At 42.9% G+C, this 21,889-nt stretch overlaps 1 pseudogene; it reads left to right on the top strand.

The window, feature by feature from the left end:
• The first annotated feature begins 2,142 nt into the window (after positions 1–2,142).
• On the top strand, positions 2,143–2,724 carry LOC130038103 (uncharacterized protein C1orf21-like; annotated as a pseudogene).
• Positions 2,725–21,889: the final 19,165 nt, after the last annotated feature.

Genomic DNA, 21,889 nt, shown 5'->3' with positions numbered 1-21,889 from the left:
ATTTGAAATCAACCACATAGCATGTAAGGCAAGTGTTCTAAACTGCAGCACTGTTCCTCCAGGTCCAAATATTTCTACATCTTAAGGAAAAATCATATAAGCAAGGTTGCAATTATATTGTCAATATACAATAGGAAACTAAGCTGTGGCAACTGTAATATGAGGCTTGTATCTCAAATATACCAGCCCCCACCTGGGTGGCAAGGGATCACTTAAAACTGAAGCAAATTATATATTATACTATGATCTATTGGAAGGAATCTACATTATAGCATTGTAAGCACATTATTCAATTGGCAGATTGGAACATGGGGAGAGAAAGGGTTCCAACCACTAAAACAAGACTCATAAGACTGATACAATAACAGGCAGCTTAGTTCTGAGAGCTCCCAGAGGAACATGGATGGGTTCACTGGGAGGGGAAGAACTCTTCTCAGAGCAAGTTTCTCCAGTTGATTTTACCAAAACCTTGGTAAGGTTTCAGGTGTGGAGTTCAGAAAGAATTCAGTCGATCTCAAATTGACTGAATTCACCTATCTTTTTGGAAGGATTCTTTTTCTGGCTTTTGGAGACATATCTGGCAGACCAAACTTGGAACAGGGAGTGGCGGAATTGACATTTGAGGGTGAGCAAAGGTAGCGGTAAGAGCAAATTGATTGCAAGAACAAGGTCAGAACATGTATAAGCCCAAACCTAGAGGGGATGAAAATGTGAAGAAAGGAGGAATAATTTGTATTTAAAATATAAAAACAAAGAAATAATCTAAGACCTGGAAGGCATCCACTTAAGTAGGAAACTAGATAGTTAATAGAGGGGGAAGAGTAATAAACAGATTTGCAAAGACTTGGAAAGATATTGGACAAAGTATAATTTTAAAATATATGCTTTTGGGACCTGAAAGATAGCACAGTGGGCAGAGTGCTTGCCCTGCATGCAGCTGATTCAGTTTTGATTCCTGGCACCCTATGTGGTTCGCAGAGCTTTGTCAGGAGTGATTGCTGAGTTCAGAACCAGGAGTAAGCCCTGAGCACTGCCAGGTGTCCCCAAAACAAAACAAAACAAAACAAAGCACACACACACATACACACTTAAAATAACTAAAGTAACAATACGTAGGAGTAAATTTTATTAATTTATCTATCTACTACCCTCTCTTCTTCATCCCTTTGTTATTACAAAGACAGGGGTCACACACATGCCTTGCTGTGGCACTCACGCCGGGTTGGGGGGAGGGGTCCTCACATCAGTTTATATCACTTGCACAACACTGCAGTACTCACTGAGATTTGCACCCTTTGACCTGTGGTGCTTGAATATGTACTTGGAAGAGGTTGCACACCCAGCAGTGCTCAGAGATTACTCCTGACTCTGTGCTCAGGGATCACTCCTAATTGGGGTACCATATGAGGTACCAGGGATCCAATCCAGATTGGGCACATGCAAAATTTTCTCATTGTCCAGTCGGGAGAGGATGCACTATTAGCTGAGGCAGGCAAGTTAGGGGTGTGGCCTCATAGTGCTTATAAGTGCTTATCCGCTTCTTGGCTGTGGATTTCACTTTTTGGGGGGGTTGTTTGGGGGCCACACCTGGTGGTCCTTAGCCATTACTCCTGGCTCTCCACTCAGATCACTCCTGGAGGTGCTCAGGGGACCAAATAGGATGCTGGGGATTGAATCCTGGTCGCCCTACCATCACTCTAGCTTGCTTGCTTGTTTGCTTGCTTGGTTCCTTCCTTCCTTCCTTCCTTCCTCCCTCCCTCCCTCCCTCCCTCCCTCCCTCCCTCCCTCCCTCCCTCCCTCCCTCCCTTCCTTCCTTCCTTCCTTCCTTCCTTCCTTCCTTCCTTCCTTCCTTCCTTCCTTCCTTTCTCTTTCTCTCTTTCTTTCCTTGCAGTGTTCATTGGGAATCACACTCTTGTGGTGATTACACACACATCTGGCTGCAGTGTGGCAGAAAATCACGTGTGGCTCTAGGGCTGGCAGAGAGCAGAGCTGCCAGGATGGCACTTAGCGCGTGATACAAAGCAGGCACCTTAAGCCACCGTTTTGTTGCTTTGGGCCCAGGAATACATTTTAAAAAAAGATTTTCGCCTTGGCGCGGCCGCTGCTCTGCCAGCCTGAGGAGCCGCCTGGAGCTGTAGCCCCATGCGGCCCGCTCGCAGCGCCCCAGGCCCGGCTGCTGTGGTTTCCGGCTGGCACACGGGGTCGCAGCGAGAAGCGGCATCCGGCCTGGCGCCGGGAGGCCGAGGACGCGGCTCGTAACCGAGCCCGAGGGTCCGCGGATTCTACTTTGGGGTTAAGACGAGGAACATTTTCCCGTGTCTGTAGAGATGATTTGCAGCTCAGCCCGGCGGAAGCTGACGGAGATGGGTCTGTACCTCTGCCAAGCGCATAGCCTCTGTTGAAAGCGAAGAAGCCCAGAAAAGGGAAGAAGTATCAGAACGGAGATGTGTTTGGTGATGACTCTAGGATCAAGCGGCGGAAGAGGTCAAATTACAGGCAAAACGGGGCAGAAGAGGAGCAGAAAGTTGCCGCCAAGAACCAAGAAATCTTGGAGATAAGTGCCAGTTCAAATGTCAGACTGAAAACCAGTGAAGAGAAGGGGGATTGGTCCACCAACCTCGAGCTAACATGCATATCTCAAATAATCAACAGGAGTTTTTCATGATGCTGGATGCAAAGATTGAGAAGGGTCGAGATTACTGTTTGGAAGAAGATGCCACATAGTGTCTGTGCCAACCCTGGAGTGACTGTGGCACTGTAGCACTGTCCTCCTTTTGTTCATCTATTTGCTCGAGTGGGCCCAGTAACATCTCCATCATAAGACTTGTTGTTACTGTGTTTGGAATATTGAATAGGTCACGGGTAACTTGCCAGGCTTTGCCTTGCGGGCGAGATACTCTCGGTAGCTTGCCAGCGAGATACTCTCGGTAGCTTGCCGGGCTTTCCAAGAGGGGTGGAGAAATCAAACTCAGGTCGGCCACATTGGCTGTGTGCAAGGCAAACGCCCTATGGGCTGTGCTATCCCTCCAGCTCCCTGGAGTTACTACTGTGTAAATATGTTACATCCCAGTGGAAACTTGTTTTTTTGTCTTGATCAACAAGCCCTCCACCATTGGTGGAAGGATGGGTACTCGAACACTGTTTGATTGAAACGTAATCATGAAAATTTGTAAGTCTGTAACTGTATCTCATGGTGATTCACTAAAGTGAAAAAATAAAAATAAATTTAAAAAAAACAAGCCCTCCGCGCCGAAGGTGATGGATCTGTCGCCTGCACCTCTGGTCTCTTCCCTTGCATTCAGTTAAGGCGGCTAGCATCTAGGGTCACACCTGAAAGCAACGGTGTGTTTTTTATTCTCAGGCCTGTTTTGTAGTAAATGAGGCCAGGATGAGCTCTGTATCGAACTTGTCAATGGCTCCACTTCTTTTTTTGCAATTTTTTATATATTTTATTTTCATAAAGTAGTTCACCACCGAGCACCTTCCCACCACAATAAGAGGGAAGTGTGTGAAGGTTGTTGTATTTCATTCTGGAGCCATTTAAGCCTGTATATAAGAGAATACAAGCAAGTGTGTTAAAACCAAACAAATGGGTGCTACTTTTGGTACATAAGTAGGCTAAAGTATAAGAGGTTGCTTGGCCACAAATGTGGCCTTGCGCTCCAGGAAATTCTACTTCACTCTCTTCCGGAAGTTTTAGTTTATAGTCTCTGGATATTGGACATTGATGAGATTACATGGCGCTGGGGGCAGTTTGTGGGTGTGACTGCCATGCTACTGGAAAACTGAGGAGCTGGGGGGAGGAGGCCCAGTCTCGATACGAGCAGGCTTGGGGATCTCAGTCACGGGGCCTGCACACCTGGGTTTTTTTGCTGGTTCCCTCTTGGGTAAGGCTCATCCGAACATGTGGAGGGTGGCCTTGAGAATGGCAGTGGTTGAGTTCTGGAGGTTTTCAGCTGCTGGGTGCTGCTTGGGGCAGGGAGGGAAACTCAACCTGCAACCTCCCCCCCCCCCCCCCAGGTGCCCCGGTGAAGACAGCCTGGTGCGGGGTCAGGACATTCTGCTCCATGGCTCCACTTCTAAGAAAAGCTTTCATTCTGGTCCCCACTGGCCCCACAACACCCCCTGTCCCCCAGGGCAGCCAGTCTTTGCTTCCTTTGGGAGGTGATGTTGAGTTTTGGGGTGAAGATGGCAGCCTCAGCCTATTTGGTTTCTGGGCTGAAACAGAGCCAGCATTGGCCTTGGCAGAGTGGGTGGGGTGTCTGTGCCCCAATTCATCCAGTTGTTCTCAGATGAAGTGTGACCACAATCACTCCATGACTTTTTTTCTAAGAAAATTAACATTTTGCTGTCTTATGTAAAAAAAGAAAGAGAAGAAAAAAATGTTCATAGCCTTTGTGAAGAACAGTGATGTTTGATTTAAAAATAGTTCAGAAAATGTCCTAAATATAAATGGTGAGACATTAAAGATTTGTGAGTAGGAAGAGTCAGTGAGTATTATAAAAATGTAAAGATGTCCTAAATAGATTGACCAGCAGCATGGTCACTCCTGGCTCATGGAAGTGGAGGAGCCCTATGCGGTATGAAGGATCAAACCAGGGTCAGCATATGCAAAGCAAACATCTAACTCTTTTTTTTTTTTTTTTTTTTAATTTTTTTTTTCCCTTTATTTTATTTTATTTTTTTTAAAGTTGTAGATTTACAATTTTTTGTGCTTTGGTTTCAATTATACAATGATCAGATACCCATCCCTCCACCAGTGCCCATTTTCCACCACCATGGATAATATCCCTCCCACCCCCATCCCCCCATCCCCCCGTCTCTGTGGCAGGGCAATCCCCTGTGTTCTCTCTCTCCTTTTGGGTGTTGTGGTCTGCAAAAGAGGCATTGAGTGGCAAACATGTTCAGTCCATAGTCTACTTTCGACATGCATCTCCCCTCCTGGGAGGATCCTCCAAACATCCTTTATTTGGTGCTCCCTTCTCTATCTGAATAGCCCTTTCCTCTAGGATACCCGGCTGGCCTCTAAGTTATGGAGTAATCCTCCTGGTGCTGATCTCAGCTATTCTTGGGTATTAATCTCATACTTTGTTACTTTATATCCCCCAGATGAATGCAATCTTTCTATGTCTATCCCTCTCTTTCTGACTCATTTCGCTTAGCATGATACTTTCCATATTGTACCACTTGTATGTAAATTTCTCTGGCTCACCCATGGGGCTATTCATAGCACTTGTTAAAACAATTCTAAACTTTGCTGAAAGAGGGATGGACTGAACATCATGAAAAAAACAAACAAGACGAGGGAACCAAAACCTTCTTTTTCTTTCAAATACAAAAGTTTATTTTCAGGGTCAAAAGGCTAAACATGTGCTTTGCACACACACACGTGTGTCTGTGTGTGTATATGTGTGTGTGCGGGGGGAGGACCAGGTCCAATCCCTGCTGTGGCTCCTAATCCCTACCAGGAATGATTCCCAAGCACCATGCTGGGAATCTAGTTATTATAAAGCATTAACTAGAGTTTAGAATTGGTGCAGCAGTAACCACATGTAACAACAGAACAGAACAGAATTGAGTCCAGAAGATAGGCTTTGCAGATCAGTGGGTAAAAGGATGAGCATTAAGTAGTGTGCTAACTCATGCCTCAAAACAAAAAAAATCCAATTCTGAATGGATGAAGGACTTATATGAGCAAAATTTTAAAAAAATTTGCTGTGCTAGGTATCAAATCTTACGCTGTACATGATACATGAGCATTTCCACTAAACCACATTTCCAGCCCCCAAAATGCTGGACTTTTCAGGAAAAAATATAAAAGAATATATCTTTTGGTTTGGTTTGGTTTCTTTTGGAAGTTGGGGCATGCACACACACACCACACTCAGTGATGTTCAGAAGGTTTTCCTGGCTTCTGCACTCAGGAATAACTCCTGATAGTGCTTGGGGTGCCATTTGGGATGACTGGGATTGAACCCAGGTCAGCCCCTTGCAAGGCAAACACCCTACATGCTATACTATCTCTCCAGCTCCTAAAAGAATATTTCTATAATTCTTTTTTGGGGAAGCAGATCCGGTGTTATTCAGGGTTTATTTCTGGTTCTGTACTCAGGAATCATTCCTTGTGTGGCTTGGGGACCATACAGGATGCCAGGGATTGAACTTGGTTTGTGTACATTGCAATGCAAGAGCACTCGCTGCTACACTACCTCTCCAGCCCCTCTGTAATTCTTTTTATTTTATTTTTATAAAGTTGTTGACAATAATTTATTACATTTACTATTACAACACCAATCCTACCACCATTACACCTTCCTACCACCATATTTCGAATGTTTCCGCCCCTATCCCCAAACCCTGCCCCAAAAGCAGGACCTACATAATTTATTTTGTATTGCTTGTTATGAATAATCTGCTAAAAATGATCCAAAAATTTTCCTGAGAGGAAAGTGTGTAAATTGTTATATTTCACCCTGGAGCATTGAGATCTTGTATAAGAGATTACTAACATGCTGCCCTAGATGAGAAAGACTGACGCTGGGTCCAGAGGCATCTCTGCGGCCTGTTGCGCCCTTTATAATTCTTGGTATAGGGAAAGATTTATTAAACAAAACATATACTGACTGGAGAAATACTGCTGGGGTTTAGGTGCTTGTTTTGCACATAACCAATTCCAGTTCAATTCCCAGCACCACATACAATCTCTTGAGCACCACCAGAATTGGTCCCTGAGAACAGTCAACAATAAGACCTCAGCATAGCCACATGTGGCCCAAGAAATAAATTTTAAAAAGCATATAAAACACAAACCACATAAACGAAGTCTGATATATTTCACTCTGTGTTTTTGGTTTTTGTTTGGGTTTGGTTTGGTTTTGAGGCCACACCCAGTGGTGCTCAAGGATCACCCTAGCCCTAAGCTCAGGGATCACTCCAGCTGGGGTTCCGGGGACCATATAGGGTGCCAAGGATTGAACTCTCATCAGCTGTGTGCAAGGCAAATGCTCCACCCACTGTACTGTCACTGTAGCCCCCCTTTTTACTATGTTTTGGAAAAGATTCTGAAATCAGAGAAATAGTGCAGGAGGTAAGTCTTGCACACAGCATACCCCGGTTTGATTCCAAACATCACACACAAGGTCCCCTGAGCACAACCAGGGGGTAGCTCCTGATTAGAAAGCTAGAAATAGCCACTGAGCACTGTGAAGTGTGGCCCCCAAACTAACAGACAAAAACTCTTGTTCATTAAGATCATTTAAAAAAGGCTAATGGTCTGGCAAAAGGTATTTGCAATTTAGAGACTGAAGAGATAGTACAGCAGGTACACTTGCCTTGCATTCAGTCAACCCAGGTTCGATTTCCAGCATCTAATAGGGTCCCATGAACACTGTCAGGAGTACTACCTGAGTGTAGAACCAGAAGTAATCCCTGAGGATCTCCAGGTGTGCCTAAAAACAAACAGAAAAAAGATATTTACAATTCATACAGGTGATAAAGAATACAATACCTATATATCCCCAAAGGGTATCATATATACATATGTATATACATATATAAACAATCTATTGATGTAGAATGCCGTAGATGTAAATCTCTGTATAGACAGAGTTCAGTTATCCTAGATTCATCTGGGTCATCAAAGAATGACTGCCAGATGCAAGATTCAAAGTAGCAAGTAGCAAAAATTTATTGCAAGAAAAAAATTTCTACATTGGAGAGGCATATCAGAAAGAAGAAAGCTAAAAAAAAGAAAGAAGAAAGCTGATGCCACCAATGAGACATTTGTCTATGGGGCTTTATAAGTTAAAGGGGTCTGCTGTTTTCACAATAGCACTAATTGGACCACTATACCATGGTGGTAATATCTTTTTCTCCTTTGATGTCCCACTATATTATGGTATCACAACATCTCCAGATAAGGTTTAAGAAATGTGTGTCCCACACATTATCTCATAATCCTGCTTTGGGCATTCTTGACCTTGAGAATCTGCAGGTTCCACCGGTTTCAGGAGGACTGTTGTTCCTGGGAAACAGATAAAGATGGAATTCCATCTAGGCAATGGTAACATGAAGTCTCCAATTTGTTTAGTGTAAGATGTTTAGGATGGCGTCTTCCTGGCAACTGGCAGGGAAAGAGTTAAGAGCCGGCTGTATCAGTAAGAAAAGGACAACTTAGGGGCTGGAGTGATAGCACAGCAGGTAGGGTACTTGCCTTGCCCGCAGCCAACAGATGGTCCCCCAGCACCACCAGGAGTGATTCCTGAGTGCAGAGCCAGGAGTAACCCCTGTGCATCGCTGGGTGTGACCCAAAAAGAAAAAGTCAACTTAGCCAACTGAAAATTGAACCCCAAAACATGAAGAGGTAACTGAACATGCAGCTCAGCAGTAGAGTACTCATCTTCTTGTCTTGCATGTGTGAGTCCCTGAGTTGTAGAAATAAAGAGAGAGAGGCACAAACAAGCATTTCACAAAAGAAGAAACATGACCAAACAATAAACAATGGAAGCATGAGCTGTCACATGGCTAATCAGGGAAATACCAAGTTTGACCACAATGAGATTCATTTTATATCCATCAGACTGACAAATATTAAAAAGTCCACTAGAGTGGGCCAGAGAGATAATACAGGGGTTAAATCACTTGCCTTGCATGCTGCCAACCCTGGTTTGATCCCCAGCAACACATATGGTCCCCAAGTTCCACCAAGAGAGATACCCGAGCTCAGAGTCAGGAGTAAACCCCAATCACTGTTAGGTGTGGTCCCAAAACAAAAACAAAAACCCAATGTGAATCCTGTCATTGGTTTAAATTAATACAATCATTGGATACATCTGGACATTTATTAAATCTGACTGAGGTTAGATTTAATAATCACGTTGTACACATGGTTATAATCTATGACTGAGGAGTTCTATAGCTATATACATTAGAAGAAACTGCACAAATATACCAGAGAATATGTATAAAAATACAAGAGATAGTACAGCCAGTAAGGCAACTGTCTTGTATGCTGCAGACCTGGTTCGATCCCCAACATCGCAAATATTTCCCTGAGCACTGTCAGGAGTGATCCTTGAGCACAGAGTCAGGAGTAAGTCTTGAGCACAACCTGGTATCTGTCCTCCCAAAAGAATTATTCAAAAGTACTTAGAGTAGTAACTAATGTTTTTTGAGGAGCACACCAAGTAATACTCAGATGCTACTCCCAGTTCAGTGCTTGGAGGACCATGCAGTGCCAGGAAGTACAACCCAGACCTCCCACATACGAAGCATGTGCTCAGCCCCTTGAGCTATCTTTCCAGTCCCAGAAGCACTAATCTTAGCAACAGAAATTGAAAATAGCCGAAATGTTCTTCAGGGGTCGAAGAGCTAATTCAGGGGGTAGAGTGCTTGCTTTGCATGCAGCAAACCTGGGTTCAATTCCTAGCATCCCATATGGTCCCCCAACGACCACCAGAAGTAATTCCTGTGTAACCGCCAAGTATTGCTGGGATGGGCCAAAACCACCAAAATTAATGTCCTTCAGCAGGACATTTGGCTTAATAATTATGTTAAAATCTTGAAAGAAAAGACTACATATTAGTGAAAATGAAAATTTACATCACGTCCACATCCCAAAGTCACCACCCAGTTAAGAATTTAACTCCAGCTATACCGCCCAGTCAAAAATTCTGAGTTTCCTGGAGTGACATCTCAAAACTCCGCAACACTGATATTTTCAGTAGTAGCACACCAGATTGGATGGGATGTAACATAGAAGCCAACCAATCTTACTAACACAAACATTAACACAGAAGACTTAACTCATAACAACGTCTTAGTAATTTTCCAGGCAGGGACTTAATGTCTCCAAGGTGAGAGACAATTTACACTAATTTTCTTTTAAGAAAATATTTTTCGATCATTCCATTAGCAATTTACTGGTACAAACAATCACTTTCACTGTCACTGTCTTCCCGTTGTTCATCGATTTGCTCGAGTGGGCCCAGTAATGTCTCCATTGCGAGACTTGTTACTGTTTTTGGCATATCGAATACGCCACGGAAAGCTTGCCAGGCTCTGCTGTGCGGGTGGGATACTCTCGGTAGCTTGCAAAGTTCTCCGAGAGGGGTGGAGGAATCAAACCCAGGTCAGCCGTGTGCAAGGTGAATGCCCTACCTGCTGTGCTATCGCTCCAGCCTGATACAAACAATATAAAGTAAATTATGTGGGCCTGCTATGGGACAGGCTTGAGGGTTGTTTGGGAAGATTGGAGACAGTGGTGGAGGGAAGATGATGGTGATAGGATTGATGTTGGAATATTGAACACCTGGAACAAATCATCAAAAACAACTTTGTAAAACCACAGTGTTTAAATAAAGTATTGGGGGAAAAGTTGTACATATGTAGGCCCCACCTATTTCATGTAAACTCCAAAATATGTTAGCTTAAAATATTTTTTAAGTTTTATTAATAACAGTCAAGACATGATTATTATGAGATCATAATGAGATCCAAGTAAAATTTAATGAGATATATTTTAGATTCCAGAGTTGAAAAGTTACTTATGTAAATCAGAATAGGCATTTTATTATATTGTATTAAAGGGTTTGAATTTCCTTATTTACATAGGTTAAAATCATATAGCAATCACAAATTGGTTTTTACTGACCTATTTCCTAAGCATTCTATTTGCCATTTCTTTATGTTTTGTTGAAGCAAGAATATAAAGTACATTTATTATGTGCCTACGGGGGAAGCCTGAAGTTGGAAGGGGAACTGAGGACGTTGTTGGAGGAAGGTCAACACCAGTTGGAACCCTAAATGCCTGAAACAACTGTATTATGAACAACTTTGTAAATCACAGTGTATTTTTGTTTGTTTATTTGTTTTGTGTCACACCCGGTGATGCACAGGAGTTACTCCTGGCTCTGCACTCAGGAATTACTCCTAGCAGTGCTCGGGGGACCATATGGGACGCTGGGACTCTAACCCGGGTCAGCCGCGTGCAAGGCAAATGCCCTACCTGCTGTGCTATCGCTCCAGCCCCAATCACAGTGTTTTAATAAAAATAAATTAAAAAGATAAAAGAAAATCTACAGCTACAAATATCAACATAGATTAATAACATATAAAGAACAAGTTTAGAAAATTTTGTACAGTATCATTCTACGTATGTGAAGTTCAGAAACAAAGGTGAAGAGCAGGGGAGATAAGTTTAAAGGACTGAGCACACATTCTGCATGTTGGAAGCCCAGGTTTGATCCTCAGTGCTGCATGGTTCCTTGAGCATCATTAGGATCCACCTAAAGCACCAAGTTGGGTGTGGTCCTTGAGCACTTCTGAATGTCATCCAGAACTCCTCTCTCCCCAGAAAAAAAACATTAAGGGGATAGTAGTGTGACTGATTGGTAAAGTTTATGCCTTGCATGCAGGAGACCTGGATTCAACACCTGGCGCTTTGGGCTGTGTTTTGGGCCACATCAGCATTTCTTGGAGGCTACTCCTAGTTCAGTACTCAGTGGTTGCTCCTACTAGTGCTTGGAGGACTGTGCAGAGCTAGGAATTGAACAGGGGCCTCCTGCACACAAAACATGTGCTCGGTCCAGTGAGCTATCTCTCCTGTCCCCAAAAAGGTTTTTTGGGGAATGGATTAGTGGCTCACAGAGATGTCTCTGGAACCCAACCGTTTACAATCTAGAATTCCAAAAGTGTGCAGCTGCTTTTGTGGCCGTGCTATCTCTAATGATAAAAAAATAAAGTTTTGTTTTTTGGGCAGAAGTAATTTTTGGCCACATCCAGTGGTGTTCAGGCCTTAGTCCTGGCTGTGTGCTCAGAATCATTCCTAGCAGTGCTCAGTGGATTGAACTGGAGTTAGACATATGCAACATAAGTGCCTTAATTTCTGTATAACCTCTCTACACACACCCCAAATATTAAACTAAAAATAGTGTTTAGGGGTCTAGGACAATAGTACAGCAAATATGAAACTTGCTTTACATGTGGCCAACCTGAGTTCAATCACTCACACCCCATATGGTTCCCCAAGCCCTGCCAGTAGTGATTCCTGAGTGCAGGGAGGGTAGGGGAGAGTCACTAAGTACATATAAGGTGTACAAGGTGTACTAAGAAGAAGACTACAATAAGGTAGGGTTACAGAGACAGTGGGCTGGAGCGATAGCACAGCAGGTAGGGCATTTGCCTTGCATGCAGCCGAACGGAGTTCGATTTCTCCGCCCCTCCCAGAGAGCCCGGCAAGCTACCGAGAGTATCTCGCCCACACAGCAGAGCCTAGCAAGCACCCCGTGGCGTATTCAATATGCCAAAAATAGTTACAAGTCTCACAATTTGTTGTGAGATGTTGCTGGTGCCCGCTCGAGCAAATCGATGAACAACGAGAGGACAGTGCTACAGTGCTAGAGAGACAGTGCGTGAGAGGCCATTTGATGTTTTAGATATGGTAATGACAAAGGGCTTTCTGACCTGGTGATATGTGAGCAGAGAAATTAATGAAGAAAGGGAATAAATGGTATGATTATCTGAGGAAAGATCATTCCAGCATGAGAGAAGGGGATATACAAAGATGCTGCATAAACTTAGTCATTTACTATGTTCCTCCCAGGCTTGGGTTTTACTTTTCTTTCCCTTCTACTTTCCAATAATCCTTTTAATTTCCAAAACTAACGATGCTGAATAGCAGAGGTGCTTGTTATATTAGAGGAACAGCAAGGAGACCATCCTACTTTGTAGGATAACATTGGTTTGCCCTGGGCTGGAGAGATAGCACAGCGGGTAGGGTGTTTGCCTTGCACGCGGCCGGCCCGGGTTCGATTCCCAGCATCCCATATGGTCCCCTGAGCACCACCAGGAGTAACTCCAGAGTGCAGAGTCAGGAGTAACCCCTGTGCATCACCAGGTGTGGCAAAAAAAAAAACCCACAATGGTTTGCCCTTCCTCTCTGGCCACAAGGAGCTTGGGTTTGTTGATTGCTCCCCCAACTTTTGTCAATTACCTTTGCCTCCTGATCAGACTCTGTTGACTTGTAAATATTGTTTTTCTCTTCTCCTTGATGTCCTTTGCATGATTAGTTACTTCAGAGCAATTACTTATTGAATGGACACAGGAAGACAGTTAAAAAGACTGGTGGTGGAAAATGGGCACTGGAGAAAGGATGGGTATTCGACTATTGTATAACTGAATTGCAAGCATGAATGTTTGTAAGTCTGTAACTGTTCCTCATGATGATTAATAATTTTTTTTAAAAGACATGTGTGTGTAACTTGGGAGTCAATTGACTCCAGATAATATTACGTCTGCTCTCTCGATTTAAGCCTCAGTTGCACTTACTTCCTAGATCCCCCAAAGCAGGTTCCTGACAGGGACTGGATGGACCCAGGGCAAGCTGTGAGCCACCCTGGCATCAAAATGGGCCAGGCCAAAGTGGCACAATACTCAACTATAAGAGCATGGTGATGGGCAAATTCTGTCATGATCCAAAAAGTAATAACTAGATTCGGACGCTGCTAAGGTTAGAAATGATTAATCCAGCCTGAGCACTGTAGTCTGAGGTGAGATGTCCCAAGGAGAGTCGTCCTACAAGCCTAAATGTGTCTACTACTGTGCCCATACAGAATGGCAAATATTAGGAAACAGAATGCACTGCACTGTCCTCCTGTTGTTCATCAATTTGCTCAAGCGGGCACCAGTAATGTCTCCATTGTGAGGCTTGTTGTTACTGTTTTTGGCATATTGAATACGCTACAGGGAGCTTGCCAGGCTCTGCCGTGTGGGTGGGATACTCTCAGGTAGCATGCCGGGGCTCTCCGAGAGACGGAGGGAGGAATCGAATCCAGGTTGGCTGCGTGCAAGGTAAACACCCTACCCTACCCGCTGTGTTGTTGCTCCAGCCCAGGAAATAGAATAAGATGTTAAGTTACTGGTCTAAGGAGAGGAGAAACCCACCTTAAGTGCTGTTATGCCCTTGTGGAGTGGCTGCAGAGAATTGGGAGGTTAGAGAGGCAGAGTGAGTGCTGGGGGCAGAGCAAGAGAGTTGGAGAGGCAGAGTGAGAACAGTGGGGCTGAGTAAGAGTCTATGAAGCTGGAAGAGAGAGTTGGAGAGAGAGAGACAGGGTTGCAGGCAGAGAACTGGGGGAGAATTGCGGGGAGAATTGGAGAGCGTTGCGGAGCGAGTTCTCGGGAGAGAGCTGTGGCCAGAGTGGGAGAGAGTTGTGGAGAGAGTTCGGGAGAAACAAGAGATGGAATAAATGGCAACTCATCACCAACCAGTTTGGCCCTCGTTCCTCCTTTGTCGGCCCTTGGCAATGGCTGCCCCGAATGGGGAAGTGGTTCTAGAGCACCAAATGCAGGAGGCAAGAGAGAGCCACCCAGAGAGCCCTCAAACATCTGTTAATGTGTGAACACTCCTAGAGGCACCTGAGTGAAAAGGAGATTACACACTACTTAGTACAGAGTAAACAAGGAAATGGGGAGTTCTATGAAATGGCTTAGAGAGAGTCCTGGAGGCCGACTCCTTAACACTTTTTTGTGACATAGGAAGTCATTAAAAGGTTTTGTGTGTGGGGGAGGTTGGGCTATACCCATTGGTGCTTCAGGGGCTACTCAAACTCTGTGCTCAGGGATGGAAGCAAAGTTGGCTGCATGTAAGGCAACTCCCTTAAGCTCTGTACTATCCATCTGGTCCTCATTAGGCTTTGTTTATTTGTTTAATAGCTGGGGTGGGGGGGGCAGCTGGGCCATGCCTGACAATGCTCATAACTCACTCCTGACTCTATGCTCAGGCATCACTTCTAATTGGGCTCAGCAGACCGTATTCAGTGCCAGGGATTCAAACAGGGTGAGCTGAAAGAAAGGAAAGCTACTTAACCCTTGCATTATCTGTCCACCTTCTCATTTGAATTTTTTTTTTTGCTTTTTGGGTCACACCCGGCAATGAACAGGGGTTACTCCTGGCTCTGCACTCAGGAATTACTCCTGGCGTTGCTCAGGGGACCATATGGGATGCTGGGAGTCGAACCCAGGTCGGCTGCGTGCAAGACAAACGTCCAACCCGCTGTGCTATCACAGCAGCCCCTTGAATGTTTTTTAACAAAGATATAATGTCAGTTTACTTATATTTTAAAAGGATCACTTAGTGAGCCCAAAGACTAGATTAGAACTTAGAATGCTTGCCTTGTAAGCATAAAGTAGTAAGTTCATTCCCCTTTACCACCATATATGCTGAATACAGTTCTAGCGACTGCCATTTGAGCCTAGCAGCTCTGATAATTGTTTTTGTTTATTTGTTTTGTTTTGGTTGTTTATTTTTGGGTCACCCCTGGTGGTGCTCAGGGGGTGCTCCTGATTCTGCTATCAGAGATCACTCCTGGCAGGATCAGGGAACCATATGTGGTGTCAGGGATCAATCCTCGGTCAGCCACGTGCAAGGCAAGAACTTTGCCTATTATATTATCTCTCTGTCCCCAACACAAAATTCTTTCTTCTTTACGTGAGATACAGCTACAAAGTTGTTTGTGATTTGGTTTCAGTCACACAATGTTCCAACACCCGTCCCTTCACCAGCGTTTTTTTCCTCACCACCAAGGTCCCCAGTTTCCCTCCTGCCACACCCACCCCTTGCCTGCCTCTATGGTAGACACTTTTCTTCTCCCAAGGTGAAATTCTTATGCTTAAGTAGTCATCAGTGTAAGAAATGGAGAGACACAAAGAAACAAAATTTACCACATGATTAATAGGTAATCTGGTTAAATAGTTAAAATATTTGCTCTGATAACAGACAGAGATTATATAACATTCAGGAAGCTGTGCAAGTTACTGAAAAAACTGACATTTCAAAGAGAAAAATGCCATTGTACAAATCTGGAAAAGTCACTCCAGAGAAAACCACATATCCAACCCGCGTCCCCCCATGTACTCATCTACCAGCCCTGCTCCAGATACTCATAATTAATTCTCAAAAGAGATGAACTAGTCGCAAAAATTTCTCAGGTATCCGGTCCCAAATGAGACCTCTGGAGAGAGCTTGGGAGGGGGTTGGCCAAGTTCCTACCCTGCCAGAGCCCCAGCAGCTGCACTCAAACCCCAACAGCTGCCACCATGCCTACTTCCAGACTCCACCACCTCACAAGTGAGCTCCACACAGATGTCAAAAACTGCCGAACATTTCATGTAAACTCACTCCCCGGTTAAATATTCTGGATTTTCTGGTCCGTGAGGCCATGATATAATGTCATTTTACTTATATCTTAACAAGGATTACTTAGTAAGCCCCAAAGACTGGTTCAGGACTTAGACATCCAAACTCTACAATATTAACATCCCAGTAGGAAACTACCAGACTGGATGGAAGTGTAACATAGAAGCCAACTAATCTCGACTACCAAAAACATTAACACAGAAGGCTTAATGAGAAACAACAACTTAGTAAATCCTCAGACAAGGACTTAATGTCCCCATGGTGAGATACAACAATTTTCACAAATTTTCCTTTGCTGAACTATTTTTGATCATTCCATTAGGTATTTAGCAGTAATAAGCAATATAAAATAAATTATTTTGGGCCTGTTATGGTGGCAGGTTTGAGGAGTGGTTGGGAAAATGGAGAGAATGGTGGTGGCAAGGTGATAACCGTGGTGGGGTTGTTGTTGGGATATTGAATGCCTGTAACAAATCATTATGAACAACTTTATAAAACTACAGTGTTTAAATAAAGTGGGAAAAATACATATCCATAGGCATAGATACTTGCGAACGTATTTCATGGGATATCAGCAGGTGATTTGGAATATCTGAGATAATGATAAAGGATATATATGGAAAGGTAAAAGGGACCAATATATCTTTTTTAAAATTTTTAATTGAACCACAAAGGTAAAATTATTCATGATTGAGTTTCAGGAATGCAATATTCCAACACCTATCCCTTCACCAGTGTCCTCTTCCACCAACCAATCTTTCCAGGTTCCTTCTCACCCCCAAGCCTGACTCTATGACAGGAACGTTTTCCTTTTTCTTCCTTGCCTACCCCCACATTTAGTCACGATGGTTTACAATGCTGTTAACGGGTAAAGTCATGCATGTCACCTTACTTCCTTCCAGCACCTAGTCCTGGTCCAGAGTGACCACGTCCCTATCCCTTCCCTGACCTATCCCACCTTTCACCCCCCAATGAACCAAGTTTTCTAGATTTTATTTGTTTTGGGGTTACACCCAGCAGTATTCAGAAGCTACTCCCAGCTCTTGCTCAGGGTCAGTCCAATGTTGCTTGGGCAACCATGTTTTGTGGAATATAGAAACCTGGGCCACCTTCATGCAAAGCCTGTGCTTAGGCTGGTGAGGAATCTCTCTGACCCAGGAGCCAAATCTTGATGGTCACTATTTCAAGAAAAGACTATAACCTAAAACTGATGGGGGCCACAACAAGCTATGCTCAGGACTTAATCCTGGCTCTGTACTCAATGATCACTTCAAGTGACACTCAGGTGACCCTTGTGGTGCTGGGGATCAAATCCTGGGCAACCACATGTAAGGCAAGCACCTTACTCATTATACTCTAGTCATTAAAACTAATGAGTTTTAAGTAGCAAAGCAACACAATAACACATATGTAATTATAAGAAACACACATTTCAATTTAAACAGTTAGGGATTTGTCACTCTCACAAAAGAAGACCAGGGATCGGGTGGTACACCTGGAAATGATCAGGGCTCACTCCTGGTGGTACACAGTGGATCATATAGGGTGCTGAGGTGGAACCCAGATCAGTCTTGTGTGAGGTAAGTGTCTGACGCACTGTACTCTCTGACTACTTAATTCATATCTTTATAATCAGACCTTACCATATTGGCTTTTTGCCTTCATGCTTGTTGTCTCATAAGTCTCACAATGGAAACGTTACTGGGCCCGCTTGAGCAAATCTATGAACAACCGGAGGACAGTGCAGTGCTACAGTGCTTGTTGTCTCATGATCGCAGGATGACCTACTTCAGCTCCAGTGATTTATTTATTAATGCTTGAAGAAAGAAAGGGTGTAAAAGCAATGGCACCCTCTCCTTTAGAAAATAAAACTAGCTTTCTTCCACTAGCAAACACAAATATTTTGCGTCCTGGCTGACACTGGATCATATTCCAACTTTCAGATCAAGTAAGGGAGGCTGCATAAGTGTGAATCTGATGAAGGGAAACAGATTTAGGAAACATATGATTCATTGCCTGAGGATGGGCATATTTTTTTCCTTTTACATACTTGACTTCTCTTAGCAAGTAAGTCAGAGAAATCAGGAGATTATCAAGTAGTTCAGAAAAGAAACAATTAATGAAGTTGTAGAATGACACAGAAAAATATTTTCAAAAACATCAGGACTATTGGTGACCAAATTAACAATTTTTTTTTTGAGTTTGTGTGTGCCTGTTTATGTGTGATACCAGGGATCAAACCCAGGATCTCACACAAGCAAGATATGTGTTCTGCCACTGAGACACATTTCTGATCCATAATGAAGAGGTAGAGAAATATTACAATTTCATATTTTAATACATTATTATGCCATTTATCAAGTCAAAGCCTGGTGATGTGACTCAGCAGCAGAGCATATGCCCTGCATGTATGATGCCCTGGGTTTGAACCATAGCACTAAAAATAGAAGTCATTGACCAAAACAACAAATTTCTAAAAACATGGGCCGGAGCAATAGTACAGCTAGTGGGATGCTTGCCTTGGGCACAGCTGACTCAGGTTCAATCCCCAGCATCCCATATAGTCTCACAAGCCTGCCAGGAGAAATTCCAGAGTGCAGAGTCAAGAGTGAGAGCTGAGCACTGCCAAGTGTGACCCAAAAAACAGAAAGAAAAAAAAACAGTTTTGTTTGCTATGGTAAAGGGATCAAATATGGTATTTTCTTCAATTTCATTAAACAAAATTTTGGGTTTTATTTAATTTTTATGCATTATTACATATTTTTGTAATAGATAATACACATTTTATCTAAAGGAGATATTACAATACATTTTTCCTGCATTTTTCATTTTATACTTAATGTTTTGTGAATGTCTGTCTCTTCACACACATATACACTCCTTATTTGCCCTTTCTATCTCTTTCTTTCTGTCTTTGGGCCATGCCCGACAGTTACCAGAGGCTACTTCCACCTCAGTGCTGAGGAAGAGCCCAGATAGTACACCAGGGACAAGAATTCAACTTTGGGCTCCTCCATGAAATGACTATACTCCCGTTCTCTAAGCCATATCCCCACTGCACCTCATTCTTGTTTGACTTAAATTTGTTTTGAGATCATTGTAAGAAATAATACTAGTATTTTTTCTTGTATATTATCTCTTGTATATTTTCTCACAATGGTATAATTTTGAGAAACTATTATATCACAACCAGGATATTTGACATTATATCCCATCAATATTTATTCAGATTTCCCTAAATGTCTCATTTTTAAGTAACTAGTGAGTGCTGGCATGGATGTGGGGAGAAAGAACTTTCCTTCATTGTTGGTGGGAATGCCGACTGGTCCAGTCATTTTGGAAAATAATATGGGCATTCCTCAAAAAAAACTAGAAATTGAGCTTCCATATAACTCAGCAATACCATATCTGGAAATGTATCCTGGGGGCCCAAAAACACACAACAAAGATGTCATCTGCACGTCTATGTTCATCACAGCTCTATTCACAACAGCTAGAAACTGGGAACAACCCAAGTGCTCAAGAACAGATGACTAGTTAAGGAAAATATGGTACACGTATACAATGGAATATTATGTAGCTGTTAGGAAAAATGAAGTTATGAAATTCATTTATAAATGGACGGACACATCTCACAGTGATTCAATAAAAAACTTTTAAAAAAGATTATTTTCTTACTTTTTAAAGAAATACTCTTTTAAAAGTTATATATCTTTATGGTACACTAATGTAAAGGGTAGAGACTAATGCCTGAACCCTTTTTACTGGTAAAACTTACAAATCTTAATTTTAGTTTGTTCTCATAAATATTTAGCTATGCTTGCTTATTTGAAATGTTTAATGACTATTCTTAGCTGATCAATTTGAGTTTTAAATAATGTCTGTAAATGGAAATCATTGCAGGTAATTATGTTTGTGTACAATCAAAATATGCAGTACAGTAAAAAAATTTTTTAAATAGATGGATGGACATGGACAGTATCATGCTGAGTAAAATGAGTCAGAAGGAGAGGGACAGACATAGAATGATTGAACTTATTTGTGAAATATAAAAGCCATAATATAAGATTAATACCCAAGAATAGTGGGAACAATGGCCAGAAGGATTGGTCCACAGTTGGAAGCCTGCCTCAAGTGCTGGGGGAGAAGGCAGTTGGGATAGAGAAGGGACCACTATGACAAAGATAGTTGGAAATGATCACTCTGGTTAAGAATGTGTGCTGAAAATAGATAAAGGAACAAACATAATAACCTCTCAGTATAGGTATTGCAAACCCCAAAAGGAGAGGGGGGAGGTAGTGAGGGAGGGAAAGTACCTGCTATAGAGATGGGGGGCGGTGGAAGGGAAACTGGGGACATTGGTGGTGGGAAATGTGCACTGGTGGAGGGATGGGTGTTGTAACATTGTATGACTGAACCCAACTATGAACAGCTTTGTAACTGTGTGATTCAATTAAAAAAATTAAAAATAAAGTAACTGTTGATAGACATTTAACTTTTAAATTGTTTGTTCTTAACAGTACTTGAGTCTCCTGAGCTCTATCCAGTTCTGTTTAATTTTTTGATCCAATATAATTGTTTTAATTACTGTGCCCTTAATTATTCTGGAGTCAAATGACCTTATTAAAGGTAAAGGTAAAGGCCCTCCCGTTGATCGTCGATTTGCTCGAGCGGGCCCAGTAACGTCTCCATTGGAGACTTCGTTGTTACTGTGTCTGGCATATCGAATACTCTCGGTAGCTTGCCGGGCTCTCCGAGAGGGGCGGAGGAATCGAACTCGGGTCGGCCATGTTGGCCGCTTGTAAGGCGACGCCCTACCCGCTGTGCTATCGCTCCAGCCAAATGACCTTATTAATCAACCTTAAAAGTATTTTTCTTTATAGACAGCTGGCCACCATTGATCCTCATTTCCTGGCATTCAAGTCTATTTGTAGTTCCCTTCCTCAAATAGGTTGTACGAAGACATGGAGCAAATAGAATACAAGCAAGGTGATGGATATTACTTCCAAGACAAAGTTACAAAATACTGTTGCTTCGATTTTGCTGCCATTCTTGCTCTCTCTGGCCTTGCTGACTCTGAGGAAACCAACTTCTATGTTGTAAGGTGCCCTGTAAATGGACCAAATGGCAAGTAGTTAAGACTGTTAACTGTCCACAAGGAACTGGGTCCCACTAACAACAACAGCATTAATGCCGAAGTTGGTCTTGCTCCAGCTGATTTTTTTGGTTCTGTTTTGTTTGAGATCCACATCTGGTGGTGTTAAGGACTTATTCCTGGCTCTGTGTTCAGAGCTTAGTCCTGGGGTTATCCAGGGACCATATAGAATGCTGTGGACAGAACTGGGGTCCATCACATGCAAGGCAAACACCATCCTTGCTATGCTATCTCTGCAACTGAACTGAATCTTGAAATAATTGCAGTCCTGGTTGACACTTTGATGGCAGCCTTGCTCTCGAGAGACCTTGAGCTCTGATCATTACATTAAAGAATGTCCAGCTTCCAGAACCTGTGTAGGATCGGTGAGATAAAAAAAATGCATGATTTTGTTTTAATTTTGTATTTTGAGATAACTGTACATCCCATTCAGTTGTAAAAAGAAAGAACTAAACAAGCAAAGAAGGAAGGTTTAAAACTCATTAAGCAATAATTCTCCACCCTGCTCTACCAAAGTCCCAGTAACCACCATTCTATTTTCT

Source organism: Sorex fumeus, unplaced genomic scaffold (assembly GCF_029834395.1).
Source record: "Sorex fumeus unplaced genomic scaffold, SorFum_2.1 ptg000073l, whole genome shotgun sequence".
In the NCBI taxonomy this organism is placed as follows: Eukaryota; Metazoa; Chordata; class Mammalia; order Eulipotyphla; family Soricidae; genus Sorex; species Sorex fumeus.
This window is presented reverse-complemented; position numbering and strand designations above follow the sequence as displayed.